The sequence below is a fragment of the Canis aureus genome, chromosome 17 (assembly GCF_053574225.1).
Source record: "Canis aureus isolate CA01 chromosome 17, VMU_Caureus_v.1.0, whole genome shotgun sequence".
In the NCBI taxonomy this organism is placed as follows: Eukaryota; Metazoa; Chordata; class Mammalia; order Carnivora; family Canidae; genus Canis; species Canis aureus.
The window spans coordinates 45,802,962-45,822,811 of NC_135627.1; the positions used below are offsets into that span (position 1 = coordinate 45,802,962).

The 19,850-nt window shown below is 36.8% G+C and overlaps 1 protein-coding gene across 13 annotated transcripts in view; it reads left to right on the forward strand.

The window, feature by feature from the left end:
- Positions 1–19,850, forward strand: part of DIAPH3 (diaphanous related formin 3) — a 512,559-nt gene that overhangs the window by 424,026 nt on the left and 68,683 nt on the right. Inside the window, exon 28 of one of the 13 annotated variants that reach the window (XR_013355822.1) lies at positions 15,816–15,929. The exons of the other annotated variants lie outside the window; for them this stretch is intronic. The gene's annotated coding sequence lies outside the window, so the exon portion shown is untranslated. The remainder of the gene's footprint in view (positions 1–15,815; positions 15,930–19,850) is intronic. 13 annotated transcript variants of the gene reach the window in all.

Below are 19,850 nucleotides of genomic sequence, written 5' to 3' on the forward strand. Positions count from 1 at the left end.
GTCTATTTCTGAGGATGGCAGCTAACTTGGAAGGTGTTTTGAAGGTGAGAATTTGTTTATAAAGAGTGAGAATACTATTTAATGATCATCTACCATATGCCCAATGTTTTCTTATACAGGTTCATTCATTTTGAACTCAAGTCCGTCTTTTTGGGGTGAATCCATTTTTTCAGATGAGAAAGAGGTGGAGTTAGAGCAACTTACCCAAGGTCGCCCAGCTTGCTAGCTGAATTGAGATTAAAATTGAGCTTTGAAGCACACACCTATTGGGGTTTGGAACTGTAGCATGGTTACTGCCATAGTTACTGTGATGTTCTTTTTATATGCCATGGCTGGCATGCCACCTCCTTGGTTTTGTTGTCTGCGTTATCTGTTGCCTCAGTGTGTGAGCTTCATTCCTTTTTCTATGTGTAATTCTTATCTTAGCATACACTATATAGTAGGTTTTCAATAATAAGAATAGGTGAGTACGTGATAAATGAACACACAAAGAATATAGGCTTTAAAATCAAGCAGAACTGACTTCAAGTACAGTTGGATGGACTCTATGCCTATTTTCTACATTGAAATAAAATCGCCATTTTAGAGTTTTAAGGAGCCGATGAAATCATGTATACAAAAGCCCTGTGAGTGCCTTATACAAAGTAGATGCTTAGTGTGTTTCTTCCCTTTCTGTCCCCTCTCCCCCTGTATAAATGCTTCATGTTATTATGAATTATCTTTGTTTTACTCTTACTGCACAAGATCCCTGCAAGACTCATTCATTCCTGCTTATGTTAGTATGCTACCTAATATGATATCAAATGTAGCCAAATATTTTATTAAGTATTTTTTGATGTCAAAAATTGCATAGTAAGGTGTTAAAGATTCTCAAAGTGTTTTCCAAGTTATGCAAAGTAGATCAGTGTTATTTTCTTTCCCTGCAAATGACCAAGGTGTTATTCATTTCTGTAAGATACAGTGAACTGGTCTCATCCATATGTAGCTTTTTCAGAAAATTGTCTATTTTCATATCTGCAAAGTATGTCCTTCTGCATGCAGTTAATATTAAGTGCTGATTGATTAATGCTTATAATAATGTATTGAGTTTTTACTTCATTTTTGCAATGCCTTTCCCAAATAGTAAAATAAAATCCTCTTTTTTGAGATATTTTGAAATAGTCCGCTAAAATCATGCCATTAAACTTGAAATAATCTGAAAATAAAGGTCATCTTCCTCTACTAAATGTAACATCATCACAGGATTCCAGAGTGTACAGTTTTGTCTTTCAAAGTTTTAGAGATGTCTTAGGCATTTGGAAATCGAATTAAACAATAGAAACGTTGAGTAGTATTAAATTATGTGATTACTTACATGTAATATCAGATACTTCAAGGAATAAACTTTTGGCATTAATATTCTTTAATAGTTACATTTTCAAAATTTGAAAATAAAGTGAGACTACATGGGCTAAGAGTGGCCAGCCCCTTTCTGCAGGGTGGAATTGCTATTGATTTATGACAAATGCCAGTAAGAGCAGGCAGGGACTGGCTTGTTGCTGTCAGATGAGAACTGAAAGCAGATAGGTTTTGTTATCAATCACTGGTTGTCGGTGTAAGACAGCAAGGGCTGTTATAATTGATTTGATGGCTTCGAATGACTTGAGCTTTAGTAGCCAAAGCGGATTGTGGCAACTCAGCCATGCAAGACATTGACATGAAGAGGAAGTGACACGACTCCTTGGAGGCAAAGTCAGATGGTTTCAAGGGGCAAATTTACTCACCAATTCAATAATTCATAAACTTTAACTTTTGATATGAGATGATGTTGATGAGCCAAAAAGAAAATCCTGTTTTTGCTTTTAACAAGCTTTAAGATGCTTTTTGTTGAATTAGACTAGTCTTGTGTATTTTTTCACCCCCAAGACTCTGTTGTCCATAAATAATACTTAATATATTTATTTTCACGCAGAACACCACATTATTTGGGTCATTTTCATGACTAAGCCATTTGATGGGAGTGTGAGTTTTAAAGGGAAACAGCAAAAGGGTTATTCTAAGAACCAGATATCTACTTCCTTACATGACCTTGATTCTTAAGTTGGGTTTGATTAAATCAAGCAGTTTCAGGAATGAACATAATAAAAGGTTAGAGTTAATGGAGTGTATCATGACTCACCATTGCCTAAGTCAGACCAGATTTCTGAATGTGTGTATCTTTCAGTCAAGTGAACATACAAGGGTAGCAGTGTGTATGTAGTAGTAACTTGGTCTCCGTTATCAAAGTTTTCTGAAATAAAATGGATTCTGACTGGGCCAGAAAAGGAAAAGGTTTCCTCTCAACAACTTACTGACTTGCATTGGCTCCCTAGAGTACTGGCTTTGGGAAAGGTTCAGGTGGAAAGAACACTGCTCTGCTCATTTAGTGATGTCTCTGATGGTCCTGTATAGGGAAATGACATGCTGTATCCCACGCATTTGTCCCCTCTGAACAGCACTAGGACTTTAACCTGTTAAGATTGAAAGTAAAAGGAGATTGGAATGAACATGAGCTTAGGGTTTTCTTCTTCTGAGCAAACGTATGTCTGAAACCTAAGGACTGTAATTCTGAAGGCATAGAAGACTTAAGTATAATTAAACCCTCCTATTTTGAATATCCTTCAAATGTTATCTGTAATGAATTCATCAAGTTTATATATTTTCTTTTGATAAAGACTTCTCCCAGAAACCTTCCAGGGTATTTTTATTTCAAACTTTAGAATAAGATGATAGGACACACTAGTTACACTACCTTTTCAACAGAAGATTTTATTATTGTCTTCTCAGTAGTAGATGAAGCTGTTTCAAATTAAAACTTTTTAATGAAAATTAAGCTCTGGCTTTGTTTGTTTTGAAAAAAGGAAATAGCTAGAAATCTATTTCTTTCGAGTTTTACTCCATAAAGAACATCTTCTTATCATGAATGTGCTTATGTATTGGAATTTTTCTTAATAGTCTCTCCTTTGGGTAAAATTGCATGTGATTCAGTAGTAGTCCTTAATGGGCAATGATACAGGAAGAAAGGTTAACACCTAGGTGAATGCCTTAGAAATTATAGAATGTAGATATTAAAGGAACCTAAAGATCTTCTATCCCCAGTGTCTTTCAAACTTTTATGATTTCAGCCCACATTTAAAAATAATAATACACCAAGACCCAGGACCTATATCTGCATACACACCTATCAAAAAATCTGAAAACAAAAATTTCACAATTTTTACCTTTATATGATGTAGTTGATTTTCTAATCCAATCTGCTCTAATTTATATTCCACTTAAAAAAAGAATATATAATGCCAGCCTTGGTGGATAGGGGCCTGAAATGTAGGAAATATCTTTCTACTCTCTTTGTTACAAAAGGAGAAGAAGAAGAAAATGCAAAGGCCACAGTCTTCTATTCAGAACAGAAATTAAGTTCCAGACCCTCGAGGAATTTATAGACTAAAGTGTAAATGGGACAAACACAATTAAATATATTACATCATTAACAATCAGTCCCCTTAATACCAGCTGATAGCACATAGAATTGCAAATAAATGCTTCAATTATACTAATGAGAAGAATATAGATAGACTAAAAAGACTATAAACAAAATATTTGGACTAAATTTTGAAGAAATGGAAAAGCAAAAGCTATATGTTTCAGAAAAGGACCTTTTTAGGAAGGTGTTTTAATAGTATTCTGTGCAGATATGAAAACATGACAAATCAGGTTTTACAGAACAATGAATGAAGGTCAAAGTTGGAGTTTACTGTACTCTGGCTATATCAAGAACTTTATACTATTGCTCTAAATTAATCTATAGCCCACAAAGATTCAGCATAGTTTAGCATTATAGATAAGGTTTTGCAATAACAGGCTTTTAAATGTTTTCACCAATATTCTGACAGATGATCAGTAAAGACCATCTAGATGTTAAAAAAATCTTTAAATTCAAGTGAAACCAGCAGAAACCAAGCTAGAACTCTTTTTAAATTTAAGCACAAAAATTTTCATTTCAGCTAAAAAGCTAAACAACCTTTTTGGTTCTTCTTGCTGTTTTCATATAACTATATTGGACTATAGATAACAAGCAGCCTTGAATGGTCTTCGAATATGGCAATTATGTCTTCTACATTTATTTACTGGCTCATTCTCTTTCTAAGCTTTTTAACTGTAGTGATTGGTGTAATTACAGAGCTGCCTCTACTGTGTGAAGGCACAATTTGCAGGTCAAAAATGTTATACAGAAGTAGGTATGGTGGCTGTCTAATTAGATTGCTTAATATTTATCAAAATGGCATTCTTTTTTGTTGTTGTGCTTTGCTTGTCTCAGTGTTCCAAATATTCTTTCTTAATATAATTATATGATTGGATTTTCTTTTTCACTTTATGAGACATTAATCAGAGTTATACATTTAAGCTTGAAATATGATTTGCTGTTGAACATGAAGTCTCCAGTTTCTTCATCAATATTTTGTAGTTTAATTCAAAGACATTCACACAGTAGATGTTCATTGTGTAGCTCCCAGGATAATCTCCTGTTGATACTGGGGTTCTGTTATTCCTGTCCTTATGGACCTTACAAGTTCCACCGTCTCTTGGAACAGCAAGGAGATAGAGAAAAGAAGTATCAGCTTATTATAAGTGCTGAGAAGGAAATAAAAGAGGTGTGATGATCAGCTGGAGCCTTTCTTAGTGACATTTGAGCTCTAGCATGAAAGGAGGCCCCAAAAAGTGACAGCTAATCAAAGAGCCCGGAAGGAGCAATACTGAAGGAATAGAGGCAGGAGGGATCTGGACTTGTTAGAAGAATCAACAGAAGAATAATGATGAATAGGAGCACCTGGGTGACTCAGTGGTTGAGCATCTGCCTTCTGCTCAGGTCATGATTCTGGGATCCTGGGATTGAGTCCTTCATAAAGCCTCTGCCTATCTCCCTGTGTCTCTTATGAATAAATAAAATCTTAAAAAAAAAAAAGAATGATATTGAATAAGAGGTGATCATTGAGCAGTGAGAATGAATGAATGGAGAAGACAGAGAGGTAGGCTGGGACTACCTGGTCTTTGTAGGTAAGGTAAGGAACTTAGTTTTATGCTGACAGCAATAACCCTCTCTGATTTTTCCTGGGTACATACTACGTGCCAGGAACTGTATTAAGTGTTTTACACATGTATCCCAGTTAATTATTACCATATCCCTGTGGCATAATTAAAAAGTAAGTAGAAAGCAAGTGGTAATATCTCTGCTTTATAGATGCTTTAAAGGTGGCAGAAGTAAGGAACCTGCTGATATAACCTGTAGTGTAACCTCTAGATTAAGGAGGAATCCCAGTGGTCAGGTTCTAGAACTCACATTCTCAGCTACCACAGTAAAACTTTCATACCAACTTCATTTTACCTTTAACTAAGACTACATTTGCCTTCCCCTTGATATCTTTTAATACCTTACTGGGGTTGCTAAATGTATGAGCAACAAATCAAATAGCAGACTTTACCTTGATGAATTTCTGCCCTAAATTTTTCCTTCCATACTAAAAATAATTTAGAAGGTATTTCTTCCCAGCTTATCATATTTTTGTTTTATTTGCCCCTTATGTAGTCAAATGCAGTGTTTTCCATTTGTAATTTTTTCAAGTGCCTCTAGATTTATGAGACCTGAGGATGTAAAACTGTCATACTGCTGGAGTAGGGACATAAACGAATATAGCACTCAAGACTGGACACAAACCAGAAAGGGGTATCCAAGCAGAGGCTAGGGGAAGTGGAGACTCACGCCGAAGAGACAACTGCCAGTCAGTTCAGCCACATGATTCCTGGGGTGCCAGTTCTTCTGTTTGTCTTGACAAACCGGAAATCTATATTTTTATGTGAAATCCCACAATTTAAAAATTTTAACTCTTTTTTAAAGCACTCTAACTACATGAAACTTGTCTGCAGTTATGTGTGCCCCATGGGCTGGTCCCTTTCAACCGCTGCTGAAGAGCCCAGATAAATTTTCCTCCGATTTTTTAAGAAGCATATTTAATTCTGTGATCTATCTTAATTTTATTTTGATTCATATAGTGTTTGCTGTAAGTTGGAAAATGTTTAAGCTATTTGGAAATAATCATACTCACAAGAAGTGGTTTTAATTTAGTATAGAGAGAATCCATGGACCCTTCACCCAGTTCCCCCCCGTGGAAATGTCCTATGTATGTTTAGTGCAGCACTAGGAGATTGGCAAGTTAACATGGGCATGTGCCACAGACCTTATTCAGTTTTCATACATTCATCTGTGTATGCGTGTTAGTATGTGTGTATAAGTCTGTGCAATTTTATCACATGTAAATTTGTGTAACTACTACGGCAATCAGGATATGGATTCTGTTGCTACAAAGATCTCATGCTACCCCTTTATGGCTCATTGATCTTTGTGTGTTCCCTCCCCCCCCGCCTCCCCCCACACACAGAAAACTGTCTGAAAGCATTATAGCATGTATTACTCAATAATTCATTTCTAATCTTTATTTAACTATTGATTACTTATTTTCTTTCTTAAAGATTTTATTTATTCATTTGAGAGAGAGCACACAAAGAGCAGGAGAAGCAGATTCACCACTGAGCAGAGAGCCTGATGTGAGGCTCAATCTGAGGACCCTAAGATCATGACCTGAGCTGAAGGCAGATGCTTAACCGACTGAGCCACCCAGGCCTCCCTAACTGTTGATTGCTTCTATATTAGTTTTTTCTGGTTTAGATTGAAGTTCCAACTCTTATCTGTCTACCTGTTCAGGCTTACTGTAATCTTCCCAGCCCAGAAAGACAGTATGTTCTCAGACCAGCTGTTCTCAGTAACTGACTGATTGATACATGGGCTCTTGTTCCTTCGAAGGTAAGCCTATCCTGGGCCATGTTTATTGAGCTGGTACACCTGCTACAGTTAAGTTTCCCATTCTGTGCTGGTGGAACTTCTAAAGTCCACACCTTGCCAGGAAGCCTGATGCTTCTTTTCTTCTTCACGTGAACATTTCAGGCTGTTCACCTGCATGTACTTATTGTGCCTTCTGAGCATCCTGTAATATGTGAAGTCATTCAGAGATTTCAACTTCTGGGAGCTAGGCGGGCTTCAGGATGCGTGGTCAACTCTCCTCCCAAGATGTTGTTTATTTGACCTCTTACATCACTTCTCTGTAATTCTTCCTACCTCTTATAATATATCCTACTTCTGTGAAACTATGTTCCTTATTTATAGGTCCCCATGTGTATGTTTTTCTGCTTCTATAGACAGAGAAAAATCATCTACATAAGTGTATTGGTTCTTTTCCATTAAGTATCAGTACACCCCTAAGTATTAAATTAGTAGAAAACTGAACATCCTATTATAATATCACCTGTTTTTATGTTCATGTCCTAATATTAACATTTTTATAAAAGCGGCATATATGCTGTAATTAACTAGTTTTATACATACTCACCTGGTTCCAATAAACCATGGTTATATTCATTTTATAATTTATTTTTAACAGGTAACACATTTTTAGGGTTCAAACCTTAAAATTTGCAAAAATTTGATCCCACCCTTGTCCTTTATGCAGTTTCCTTTTAAAGTCAACTGTTACCAGTATCTTTTATATCTTTTCTTTTTTAAGATTTTATTTATTTATTCATGAGAAACACAGAGAGAGCGAGAGGCAGAGACATAGGCAGAGGGAGAAGCAGGCTCCATGCAGGGAGCCTGATGTGGGACTTGATCCTGGGACTCCAGAATCACATCTGGGCCAAAGGCAGGCGCTAAACTCCTGAGCCACCCAGGGATCCCCCCCTATCTTTTTTTTTTATATCTTATGTTTCTTTACATTCATTTTCTATCTCTGTGTTATTTGGTCTTTTTCTTTTTTTTTTTTTTTTTTGGTCTTTTTCTTAATTATTTCCAGGACTTCCTTGTGTATTAATTCATAAAATTATCAGCCAGCATTAAGCCATTTACAATAAAATTAGCTATAGAATTTTACCTAAAAATAGATAGGCTAATCCTAAAATTTAAATGGAAAAACAAGAAGGAAAAACTTTAAAAAGTAAGACGAAAAGCAAAAAAGAGAGTGACCAGTGGGGGTCTCAGCTTAGCAGATTTTACAACATGAAGCAACAAACTAGAAAGTAGGAAAATACATTTTGTCTCACAAAGGACAAATTTCCCTTTTCTTTTTGATGTCCCAAATATCTGGCTTATCCAGTAAGAACCCTCTTCAAGTCTCTGTGTCCTTTTAACACCATCCCACGCATTTTTTTTTTAGTATGTCCTTCCATTTGGACAACAAGATGTCCCAAAGTCCTTTTGACTGTTTTTACCCCTGCTGCAGGATATGGAATCAATTACCCACCACATACACTTCCTGTAATGGAGAAGCCTCCTAGAGACCAAAATGTGAGCCTCAGGGCTGCATGTCATATTGTGTGTGAGGTTACAGGCTGGGTGTATAAGGCCACAGCCAGGCCCCTTTAATAACAACTGGACAAGGGCAGCCCGGGTGGCTCAGCAGTTTAGCGCCGCCTTCAGTCCAGGGTGTGATCCTGGAGACCCGAGATCAAGTCCCACATCAGGCTCCCTTCATGGAGCCTGCTTCTCCCTCTACCTGTGTCACTGCTTCTCTCTGTCTCATGAATAAATAAATAAAATCTTTAAAAAAAAAAAAAAAAAAAAAAAAACAACTGGACAAGAATTTCCTTTTATAAGTTCCTAAGTTTCCAGTGATTCATTTTATCTACATCATATCTTCTTAATAGTAGAAAAAGCAGCCAGCATGTATATAGCTCCTACTGTATAGAGGCAGTGTTTTGCCATTATGTATAGTGACTTAGTCCATCATCACAAAAATCCCATAAGGCATAGGTATTATAGGGGTGTGTGTGTGTGTGTGTGTTTCCTATGCATGTATATTGGAGTGAGAAGCGCTATAGGCACAGAGAGGTTATTAATAAAAATGCGAGAGTGGGATTTGAACCCATGCGTTGGTCCATATTCTTAAGATGTATAAGGATGGTCCATATTCTCAAGATGTATAAGGATTCTTAAGATGGATGGATGAGGATAAGGTCTCCTAGGAAAGTTTCCAAATTCCTGGGTTCGTTTCAGGCAGACATTTGGGAAGGAGACAGACTGTATATCAGCCCCAGACAAGTTCTAACAATCCTCTTCCCTGGATATCAAACAATTGTTTACTATGTTCTGTGTGACCTCATGGATATTGAACCTAATTATCATCCCAGTTTCCTCAACAACAGCCTATCCCCCTAAGGAACAGTAGGCTGAATTTGACCACCTAGCTGTTACCAGGGGAGAATAAACACCCCTTTTGTTCCTGTAGGTCACACTGACCTTGTAAGAAACCTGCAGGGATTGGCTTTGTTTTGAAGAGCTTTCTTCAGATAGAACTAATTCGCTGCCTCCATTGAGAGACATGGTAAGGAATAAAACATTTAATGTGAAAGAAGAAGGTCTTCGATCTGTTCATAGAAAAGATAATTTGTATGAAAGGCCTTTATCAACTGAGTAATATTTTATTATCATCATTGATTTCTAACCTCTAATCTTTACTGCATTTTCTGAGAGCCCTTAGCCAACAGTCCTACATGCTATTATTTTTAATATGTTTGTATTTACTTCTTTGTACCTAAGGCTAATTGTTATTATTATTATTATATTTCATTTTAACACCTACTTGCCTGTTTTTCAGAAAAGTCTAATGAAAATAGTTAACTATTAGTTGAAACTGAAATACTGAGGCAGGAAGAGTCAGCCTATCACTGCTCTTGTGAGTGAAGGGGCCACCAAGTGAACCGTCTTGGATAGGTGTTGGATCAGTGACTAAGTGGAAATGGAAGTAATATGTAAAGGATTAGGGATTGCTGAGTTGGTTAACTGGACCAGGGGTCTCAGTTATCTCATGGGGTCCTGAAGGGATGTATCAGGATCTATACCCATGGTACAGAGCGTACCAATGGAAAAGGCCAGGGAAATAAGAGCAGGCCTATAGACCCAGACATTGCCTGGGGGGCTGATGGTTACCCTATCCTGAAGTGTTATGCTCAGATTAACTCATTTTATCTGTGAACAGCGTTGTCACACAAATTCAGAATTATTTGATGCATTACTTCCTGTCTTATTGTACGTGCATGCTGGAGAAAATATCAGTTTCATATAAAGAATTACTAATGTGTGCGCACATATGTAGGTCCATACACACACACCCCCCCCCACTGACCCCCACATACACATCATTTTTTGTAGGGATGGAAATAATGGGTTTTCTACAAAATTCTTTCTGTAAACTTGTTTATGTAAATAATAATATATGCAAATCTATATATTTAATTCTAGAATACTCTACTTGTAAAGTTCTAATTTGTGTAATAGAATGGGCTTTACAGTCTATTAAATGTGGCAGCTATGTTTTCAAAAGAAGTACTTTCTCACCAATTTAATAATAATCAGTTTTGAGTTTTAATAAGTAATTATAAACTTTTAGCAGAGAAAAGGCATCGGTCAGCAAAGCATATGATGCCATTTTTTTCTTCCCCATCTTTTACCTTTGTAATAAAGCTTTTTTCTCAAATTGCTTTCTGCCTTTCAAAATGGTAGCATTCGTGTTCTAGTAATAATTGTAAAGGTTTGAGTTATTATAAACTTTGAATATCAATTCCTCCCCTTCTGTGACAGTTCTACCACTAGGGAAGCCAGGCTTGCAAGGTCTAATTACTGCCGCGTTTTGATATCCCCAGCTACAATATTGGCAGGAATTTAAGCTATGGTACAATTCATTGGTGACACCGTTGTAACTAAAAAGCACAGAATCTGTTTTCAAGCTTGTTCAGGATGGAATCAAGTATCGGATGATGTCAAATAGTCCTGCTGTAAGTTCAGAAGTGCCTTGGATGATTCTAATATGAGATGCTAATTATTTGCAATAGAATGTAAATAAGGTGGCACTAAGTCTTATTTGCAGTGACTAATGAAAGCTGTTGTACTGTAATCAGTGAGATACAGAGCAACAGGGCAATTCATTAGGAAAACCATAGTTGACAAGCAGTTAATGCATGCCAGTCCAGACCTTTCCTCTCGCTTCTGTTTGCCTCTATTATTTCTTCTTGTTGATAATAATAAGTCCCATATGGAAATCGTATAACAAGGATAAGAAGAAACTAGCAGCTAAATTTTGCCAAGCTATGCCGAATATCTACAGACCGTAAGTCTTCCTTAGCTTTTCTTTGCCTATGAAAAACAACTGCCATATTAGGCTGATTGAAAATAGAGTGATTTTCTAGTCAGCAAATTGCTAGTCTGAGAGTTTTTCATGTTATCTCTCCAGACTTGAGCAAAACTTAACTATGCTGCAAATTATTTTATTTTCCAGATATATATTACATTTCAAAGTTAAGCCACATTTTCACTTCTCATACTTTAACAGCAGAACACTTTTAACAAATAAAAAACATGAAATTGCTTGATACTGCTCTCTTCTCTGTGTTATAGAGTACATTCCTTGGTAAATAAAAGTTGAAACTCTGGAATAGCTTTTCTGCTCTGGGGCATGCATTCTCAACAGCAACAGTGGTGCAGGGATACTACACCGCTTTTAAACTTGGATAGCCAAATTTCTAACTTCTATAACTATTAAAGTAGTGTATTCATTATGTTTTATTTCCCACAGATGGAAAAATTAGGAAGATGGTTTCTGTGATGTGTAACTTTTAGAACTATTTCTTTCACTGGTTATCCATGGCTACCATAGAGGAAAGCCAACTCATTTGATTTGATCAATATTATATGATCCATCTCTTGTTTTAAAAGAATCTGAGGTGGTTTGTCTATTTAAAGGATGAAGAAGAAACTGAGAAGTTAATACTGTGATTTATTTTGGAGCTTCCAGAGAGCCAGGAGATAAAAGGAAGCAGGGTGGTTATAGAATGCCAGAATGTGAGCTACATCCCCTCAGCAAGAGTGTATTTGGATCTAGGTTCAAGGAAAGAAACCCCAGGAAATAGCACGAGTCTGAGGCCAATTAAGAATTCCATTTATTCTTTATCCCCTGTCATATAAAATGCCATGAATCACCCACACTGAGCTCTTTGCTTCGGAAGTGGGGTGCCCTAAATCCTTTAGACACTCTCTGGCACCTACACTCACCCTGAGAAGATCACTCTGCAGCAGTACTGTTTGCAAGTGGTTTTCCAGAATTAGGATCATTTAGTTAAAACACAGCATGGTCAGTTAAATTTGAATTCCAGATAAACAGTGAATATACTTGTTTAATCACAGTATGTCCATTAATACTTTTTAAATATAGCTGTGTCCCAAATATTATGCAGGATATACTGATACTAAAAAATTATTCAGGGGATGCCTGGGTGGGCTCAGCAGTTGAGTGTCTGCCTTTGGCTCAGGCATGATCCCAGAGTCCCGGGATTGAGTCCCACATCGGGCTCCCTGCATGGAGCCTGCTTCTCCCTCTGCCTGTGTCTCTGCCTCTCTCTCTCTCTGTGTCTCTCATGAATAAATAAATAAAATATTTTAAAATAAAAAAATTAAAATAATAAATTATTCATTGTTTTTCTGAAACAGTTGTTAATCTGAAATTCAGAATTAAGTGTTTTCATTTTGGTTTTGCTAAATCTGGCTCCCTTATCCACAGCCTGCAGGTAAACCTCACAACCTGTCATAGGGGATTGTCTCTTTATCTAAAAAACCAAGGGCCCACAGTGACCATCAATCTTAGTCATGTTTTCTTTTTTCTTTTAATCTTTGTTAAAACTTTTTAACTTTTGTTAAAGTTAAGGTAAAAAATTAAAACTTTTTAACCTTTGTTAAAAAAGGTTAATGGGGATAGATAGACCATTATGTTCTGGCAAAGAGAGACTTAAAGAATCTTTAAATAGTACATAATCACCAAACCAAAAAAAGGAACTTTTATCAAAAGACTTGAATATTCAAGTGAGCTATGGTTTGGTTAAGGAAGTACACATACTCATACATACACACACATCAAGTTTCCAGTCAAAATAGCCAAGGAGATAGTGGCATTGGGAAGTTAGCTGGCTGCATGGCAGGAGTGGACGTAGCATATCTCAGAGCCCCATTGCCTTTAGGAATGAATGGGGGCCTGTAGCTTCTAGGACTCTGCTCTAGAGGTAGTCTCACGGACTCTGAGAAGCTTGGTTCTTCTTGCACTTAGTATTCTATTATCCTTAGGGTTTTAAATCTTGGATATTACTTATACCAACAATCTGAACACCTTGTGTCAAGGGAATATTTTAAACATTGGCTTCCCCTGGTCTTTGAGCACAGCTCAGTGTGACCAAGAGCACAGCTTCGTTTTGAGTTAGCACCCATTAGTCCCCCAATATCATTTCAGACTGTGCCATTCCCTGAAGACCTTTAAGCCCTGCGTTGTTCTTCGTCTCCACTACAAATTGGAAACCCATTTCTTAGAAAGGTTATGTACACACTGTCATTAGGTAGAGATCAAGGTTCAGCTATGAAGACCAGGATCCAGTTTCAACAGGAAAGCATTTATATTGGCTGGCATATTAAACAGAATACAATCTTACTGGGATAAATGAAGGAACGATCTAGATTGAGCTTTGTGAAGTAACCTCCAGAGCCAGAACACAAGCACATGGGCAGTCGCTCCCTCCTCTGTGATGCAGAACTGCCTGCTGAACTGGGCAGCCGCGGCTTCAGCTACTGGCTCCAGAACCTCAAGGCCTCCCCAACAGGAGGTCCCTGTGTGTGATCAGGAAATGGCCATCGTTCCTGCCAGCTGCATGTTCCCCTCCAAAACCAGCCTGGCAGATAGCCGTCTTCCTGCCTCGCAGCACCCTCAAAGCTAGGAAGCAGGTATTGGGAGCTCCGCTAATGCTATAAGAGAACTCCAAATGCTTTCAAAGTCACACTTGTAAGGGAAACCAGCAAAAGCATGGCCGCTACTTCACTTCCAGCTCACTAACCCTGAGCGATATGGAGACTGGCCAAGCCAGATCATATTCAAACTGCAAGAGGATCCTTGATGTGCTTTTTAGCTTTCCAGCCAATACAGTACAAGACACCCCAGTGGGTGGTTAAAATGGACTGTTGAATGTCAGTGCACCATAACCAGGATGTGTAACCTTGTTTATAAGTGTTAGTTACATCATCTTAATTCATCTGCACCCTACAGAAGGGAAAAATCAATAAAGGCCATGTCATAAGAAGGTCATGTCATAAGAAGGAAGGTCCTTCCTGTAAGATCATTATTTCTATCTATAAGGTCATATACCAATTCTTGAACAATGGCAAGCTTTTTTTTCTGGCCTTAAATTCCTAAGCCCTTTGAATGCAGAACCTTTGGGGGAGATAATTCATGTCTTATTGTGTTTCACAACTGTTTGATATACAATGTAAAGCTTCTGTGTATGGTTGTATCTTTATTCCAAAGCCTTTGCCTTGCTTTTGTTGTCAAGTGAAGCCTGACTCTGGAAAGGAGTCAAGCAGGCAGTGCCGTGGTGGCCACTACTCTGAATAGAGCTTAGAAACTGATTTTAGAATTAATCTACCTTAATAGTTCTACGTTGGTTCCTCCAGACACAAGCAAGTAATATGATAGGACTGGACTTCCTTCCCGTCTTCACCTAGTCTGATGGCTGGCTTGATGTCAAGTGGGGCATACTTAGATCCACTCTATTTTGTTTGTTTATGGTGCAGCCACCTTCCCCACTGTCATTACCATTATTTTGTCAGATGGATGCAGAGCGGGAAGGTTCCTCAGACAATGGTGAAAGGCAAACAGGTTAGAGTTAGTGATCATCCAGAAATATTTATACGGCCATTACACCTGTTTTTTTCCTTGGCATTTTCATTTTGTGGGGCATAGAGAAACCCACATCATCAGTTCACCTAGTTTTTATACAGATGTGGAAATGTTAACAAATAACTTCAAAAGAAACATGAGTTAACAGCTCGGGTATTGAAGTATGGTTCCTCCTTTTATATTACTTGAGAAACCATTGTTGTATAAAAATCACAGTGCAATAAATGCAATAAAAATCATCTTTATTTATCAAAATAACATTTATTACCAAGACATGAAAAATGAAACTGACAAAGTAAGTTATATATTCCTATCAATCTTTTGAAATTTTCATGGATATACTCAATAAAAAGGCCTTACTTGCAAATTCCATTTGAGCTATTCTAATCAAATTTTCACATAAGCTGCTTATAATTGTTAACAGCCCCTTTTGAGAAGATGGGTGATTTTTTATACATATATAGAGAGAGGGACAAAAAGGTATTATAGTGTTAATATAAAATATAAATCAAAATTATTGATTTATATAATGTTTAGGGAGTTATTTTGGAATTTTTTGTATGAAAATTTTGCCAAGTAAGTTCTATTCTTTGATTTGCTATGAAAGATTTGCTGTTTTTATTTTACAAAAATAAAAATCATGAGAATTGGGGCTGAGTTCCTTACCATACTTCTTTAATAGTAACTCTATGCCCCACTCCACATATTTTTAAATTTTCACGTAGGACTATTACATATATTTGTCAGTCAATGACTACTTGCAGAGGAAAATGAGTTATTGGAGCAGATAAATCATTTGGCTTACAATGTTTGCTTACTGGCTTTTAACTACCAATAACAGTTCTGCTAAGCTTCTACTCAAAAAAATTTTTTTTTCTCTGTGTTTGGCTCAAGTCTTCCTCACACATTCAGTTTTATAGATTACTGTCAGGTACGTTCTGAAGAGAGCACTTGCAACAGTAACGTATTTTCTGGCATTTTATTCTCAACCAGCATTTTTGAACACCAGCCACATGCGGAACCCCTGACTAGCCGCTCTTGTTATAAAGATGAACATAATGGCTCCTATCTTAATATACTTAGAAGTTTTGAGAAGAATCTCTTGAGGTTTGTATCACATTGCCAATATTTATTAAAATATCTTATATCCAGATTTTCATGAACTTTTTCATAGACTAAAATGTTTTCATTAAACAGTAACAATTTCTAATATTTCAAAGTTTTAATTTTTTAGAATTGTTCTAATGAAGTATAACTTAATTTGATGTCAACCAAGCAATTCACATGGTTCAAATTGAGATTTTTAAGACAAAATACAGTGAAAAATCCCTCTTTTTTCCTAGTCTTCCATCCAGCCAGTTTCTCTTCCCCAGCAAAAGCCTAACCCCAGCTGGCTTACATTAGGTTCAGGCGCATATAAAAGAAAACTCATATATCTTTGACTTAAATACTCAAACAGAGAAATTCAGAGGTGTCTGTTTGATGCTTACAAGGTAGTGCTACATATCATCAGGGACTTGGATTACTTCTATCTTTTTTGTATGCAATTTTCATAACTTTATTTGATAGTCAGTGGTTGGTTCTCATCCATGGTGACTGTAAATTTTGAAAGGTGATTAGAGGTAAATAGCCAACATACAGAGCTTGTTTGCTGAATCCTCATCCTCATTATCTTTTATGGACAATTGCACGTGGATACAGTATAGGATATTCCTGTTCCTTTGGCCCAAACTGGTGTCAGTGTGCACATGTAGATTTTCCATCTCCTTCACGGCAGATTTCCAAGCTCCCTGAGTGTCCAAGGGGGCATGCTTTCAAATGTCGATGATGTGTTTTCTCGTCACCACTAGCTGATGGCAAGCACAACCCTTCTCACCATCTTTCTTCGTGGAGCCACTCTGTCAGGCCCAGGTTAGAAAGGACACAAATGAGGAATTGTGCCTTTCTGTCTTTATCTTCCTCCCTTAGGTTCTAATCTCAAGGCTTCCTCTTGGTCCATTTTGGCTACTGGCAGGCCATCTGCTATTTCTGTATTCCAGGGAGGGGAAAGAAGTCAACAGGAGACAAAAGGCGTGGCTCTGTAAAGAGCTATTTCTGATACGAGGAAGGAGGAGGTGGAAGGAGAAGTTCAGATCACAGGGGACTTCATATGAAAGGATCACCTGTAGGAGGAGGCCACGAGCAGCTTGCCAGAAAGTTGTACCTGGATTGGAATGTACCAGGAACAGTGGTGGCCGAAGACAGGCTTCACATATTTAACCAGTTTGCCTAGACTCAGCTTTTTTTCATAACTTCCATGGATCCATTTATGGATTGCAATTTAATCCACTCTTCATTATATCAGAGTGTCTTATTAAGTAATATGTTACCTAAAAATATGAAAGAGAAATAATATCAAGTGTTGTATTTGATGGATTTCTTCCCTAAGTTAAAATGTAGCTCTTTATATATGCTTCAATTCAGCCCAGATTACGCATGTACCTGTGTCCCATTTCACTAATATCCTTTTTCAAGCAAAACCTTTTATGTAATGGCTTAATTTCAAGGGAAAAAAATATTCTGGAAGGAAGGAGTAATATGAGGTATCAGAGAAAAAGAGCAGTCTACTGTTTGTTCTAAAAACTATGAGGGCTTTTTAGAGACCTGCATTTCCTTTCCAGAGGCTCCATGAACTAAACCTTGGGAAAAGAAATGGACTATCAGTGGTCATTACAGTATACTTATTTCAGGGCTGGATTCTGAATAAATATATATATATATTCTGAATAAATATATATATATTTATCAGTAGAGTTGGGGGAAAAAGCTTTTTTGGAGATGACAGTGTCACTAAAATATATGAATGTGAAGTATCTATTACTTCTCATGGAAACTTTAATAAAACATATAGAAATCTGTTCCTTAATCTTTAGTAAGGGATAATTGACAAAATTGTAAGATACTTAAAGTGTATAATGTGATGATTTGATATCTATACATTATGATAGAATTCCCTCACGCAGTTAATTAAAACATCCATCAGCTCACACATATACCCACCCCCTACCCTCCACACACCTTTTTTGGTAAATACTTTTAGGATGTGGTCTCTTAGTGAATTTCAATTCTACAATATAGTGTTATCCACTTTAGTTATGTTATACATTAGGCCTTATTCATTCTATAAGAGAGTCTGTACCCTTTCACCAGCTGCCCACTGTTTGCCCCGTCCTCCAGCACCTGACAACCCCTTTTCTACTCGTTTTTTTTTTTTTTTTTTTTTTTCTGGTGTTTTCTTTGATTCCACACATAAGTGAGATCATTCAGGCTTGTCTTTCTCTGTCCAGCTTATTTCATTTAGCATAATGCCCTCCAGGTTGTTCACCCATGTTGTTGCAAATGACAGGATTTCCTTAATTTTTTTAAGGCTGACTGATAGTCCATTTTTTGTGTGGGTATATATACATTATAAGGAATATATATATGTATATACATACCTGCATGTAAAATGGACTAATAATGTTGCAGTGAACATGAGAGTGCGTATCTTTTCAAGATAAGGATTCCATTTCTTCTCTACTCTTTCTGATAACTGAAAACCAGCTCAAAATGTTACTCTTTTGGAATACAGCTTACCAAAAGGATTTAACAAATAACAATTACTTTATAAAAATCGTATTACTTCTTTCTGCCTTTCTCAACATTTCCCACCAAAAATATCTCAATTACACATACTGTATGGCATTAATATGTGTTAATTTTTAGGAGATATTATCAGAAGACATTACCATTTGACTTTGGAAACTTCCTTATGGTGGTCTCCTTTCTGCCTAGTATCATCCTAACAGGGACATCACACTAAGCTAATTTATTAAGCACTTAACATTCAGTAGCTATGAATAGGATTAGGTAGTCTGTTTTAGTTAGGCCACTTTGGTGTTTATAACTCATAATGCTTTTCCTTGAATAAAACACTGTCACTATTTCTGCAAATTTGAATGGATTGTCAAGTGCTAAACATATTTGATTTTTTTTTTTGAGCTATTCAAATAGATTTCAGAACAAGAGCAATTTCACTTTGTTAATTAAAGGACATACCATAGTACCGTCTCTAAAGGTTTAGAACCGTATTAGGGTTGTTTATGTTCTGTGACAATCTTTTTAAACAGAGGAAAGTGAAGGGTGGGGTTTTTCCTTACCACACGCAGCATGGTATCAGGAAGGTGGCCAACAGCATGACCTTGGCGTTTAAGCCCATTTCCTCCCTGTAAAACTGTAATAATAGTTCCAAGCCTGAATGGTTGTTATGAGTTTGAAAATGAATTGACATATAAAAGGACCTGGCTAGTGTCTGGTATATACTAATTCAGTAACCATTGATTTTTCTTTCTTTTTATTGTTAAAATTCCGTGTTGTGTGTTTAGTGATCTTTGTAGAGATGATTAGAGATAAAAAGTTCAGTAGTGACATATAAGAGTGTCCATTTTAATAACTTACTCTTTTTTATTTGGAACTCTAAAGCTAGTGCTTTTGAAAGATTTATTCTCCTATACCTATAATTCTCTTGGTTGCTACCGTATCAATGGTGGCAATGGTAGGCTAGGTTGGTGGTTATGTGGGAAAGTCACCAATGTTTTTCTTTCACAGATAACTGAACACATCATTATGGTTTTTTTTTTTTTTTTAGTTCTGTAAATATATTTTTACTGTATAATATCCATTTGTAACCTAATGATAGACACGTGGCTAGAAAGTAAGATTTCTCCTGAAGAGTCTGAGTGGCTGGTCAGACTATGGACACTTGGCCTTGGTTGGACCAGGACGAGTGGGCCATTGGGTGACATATTAATCCAGGACTTGGAACTAGACAAAACAGTAGAGACCACAAGTTCCTGCCACCGTGGATCACTGGTTGGCACTGAAGGCAACTGGCTGACAGATAGCTATCCTCTGTACAGACTCTTCAGTAGGCCCCTGAGAAAATACTTAAAAATACTTAAAGTATTTACAGCTTAAATCAATGCATATAGATTAAAAATGGAAAATTTA